The following is a 2,353-nucleotide window of genomic DNA, read 5'->3' as shown; positions in this document are numbered from 1 at the left end:
TCTTATATGTAAGAATTATCATACATTGTTGTTACCTTGTGGAAAATCTAATCTTTCGTAAATAGAAATAGATATTTTGTATGTTACTTATGGAATTTTAAAGTCTTGAAACTTCAATGTTTTCGTCCCAATGGAGGCCTGAGGTATACATATTTTCCGGTTGTTCGTCCTTACGTCATTCCTATATCTGTTCTCGATTTTTAAAAGCCGTTCTATGGATTACTATTTGTTACCACCGGACCACTGCATGTATGTTGCATATGTAAAAGTGTACAGAGGTATACCGAGAACATTTTGTGCGAAAATGTAGGCCTACTGATTTTTTTTTTTTTGATGGAAATGCCATGTTTCATGAGTGCTTTGGCTCTATATTCCAAAACATACATCTTGCTTAGATTTACCACAAAAAAAAAAGTAATGTACGTAACAATGATTGTTGTCGTGAAGGGTTTAAGGTCAATAAACTTATGGGAAAAAAAGAGTGAGATATTTCTAGCAGTGATTGATTGAAATGTGGTAAAATATGGTTGTCAGGGTGAAATAAATAAACAAGTAATTGCCGTAAAAGCCTCATGACATTGCCGAAGGAACTGCTTTGTTTTGTTTTGTTTTTATCTCTATAGTCATTACTTCAGATAGGAACATTATTATGGCAATGTCATTTTTGTGAGAAGAATAGAAAATGAATTGACAATTATTTGAACCTAATAGTGGTGATAAAGATCAATGGTCATGGTCAGACTCACTTTGTTTTAATCAAGTATTCAATTCATTTTCCAGCCCATAACCACAACTTCGAATATTCAATTTAGATGATATTCCTAAATTAGTAGCCCGAAATGACAGATGTGAATGGTCAAGATATTGAAAGTCTAAAACCAATAATTTTTACCAAATATTTCGAATTCCAACCATAACTTCCTGTGATAGATAGGAAAGTCTAGTGATCATGCTTATTTAATGAAATGGACTGAAATAAGGGATAATAATTTTGAGGGTGGGTTTTAAGTCTGTACTCGAGGTCCATGGTGAAGATCAAAGATCCCTCAGTTAAAGATGTGGTGAAGAGTGCTTGCGGTAAATGTGGTGATAGCGTGGGAAGGCGTATAGGTACCCCACTTTATACTGTGCGCTGTTACCTCCGTCGTTCACACGGAACCGTTGAATTCTGTATTTTCTTCGTTTTTAACAGTCATGGGAACTACGTGACCACGATGTTATAGTTTTAAATCCTCCTAGATGCATTTAGATTCAAAAAATGATGACGATACTTTACATTTGTTAATTGTTAATTTGGATATTGTTAAATGTACATTCAACTCGGAGAGATTTGTTGTTATCTATAATTCTGAAGTATCGAAATGGTGCAATACTGGTTGATGTCATCAGTGATTTAAAGTTTGCTATAAAATCTCGACTCTATACTTTACAGTTAACTTTGTTATCGCACCTGTATTTTAATATCAGCAATTCAAATAAATGAGACAAATTTTAATAACCACTGACATCTCGCTGTAATATAGTTGTTCCTAGTGTTTGTGCGTGTATGTTGTTTTACTCTCCTTGCATAATAATATCAATGTTACACAGCAATTTGATATCGCAAACCGAATTTGATTTGATTTTTACATTCCTTTTTGATACAAGAATATGACACAAAGTCGATTGAACGAAGTTCTGTAGTGATATTCGAACAGAGGAAATACATGGAAACAGGTAGACAAGTTGACTTAAATGTATACAGCACTGTTTTGTTTTGGTATTGATGATACAAAATGAAGATGAGCAGGTGTCGCATTGCGCATAAAAAACAAACAAGAATCCATAGATACCTACTGTTCAAGAGAATATTAACGAAACCAGGGGGGTGTTTCATCAACACTTGTCAGCGCCGACAACTGTCGGCGCTGACCAATTTCAGCAAAATCCTTGGTTTTGATTGGCTGAGATACTCTGGTCACTGACTGTTACTATGGTGATTCAAGTTGTCAGCGCCGACAAACGTTGATGAAACACCCCCTGTTGTGTAAAAATGCAGGAGACCGTTATCATTAGCAGATGATTGACGAGGATTATGGCTTGAGAAAGACTTATTATACGGTACGATCATAGATAATCCAGTCACCACTCGCCGAGCCCTTTTTGCGAATGGGGGAAACAAAATGCGCAATTGTTCATTATAGTGCAAAATTGTTAAGAATTTGTGCAATGAAGTTTTGCGTGTACACATGCAAGATAATATAATATGTCTTGATGGTCATGTTTGCCAAAGTTCGAGGCCATTTCCTGAGTGATGTGTGAATACATGAAAAGCAATCGAATAATAAACGACATGCTGAAGTCGTTAATTACC

This window comes from Diadema setosum, chromosome 18, assembly GCF_964275005.1.
Source record: "Diadema setosum chromosome 18, eeDiaSeto1, whole genome shotgun sequence".
NCBI lineage: Eukaryota > Metazoa > Echinodermata > Echinoidea > Diadematoida > Diadematidae > Diadema > Diadema setosum.
This window is presented reverse-complemented; position numbering follows the sequence as displayed.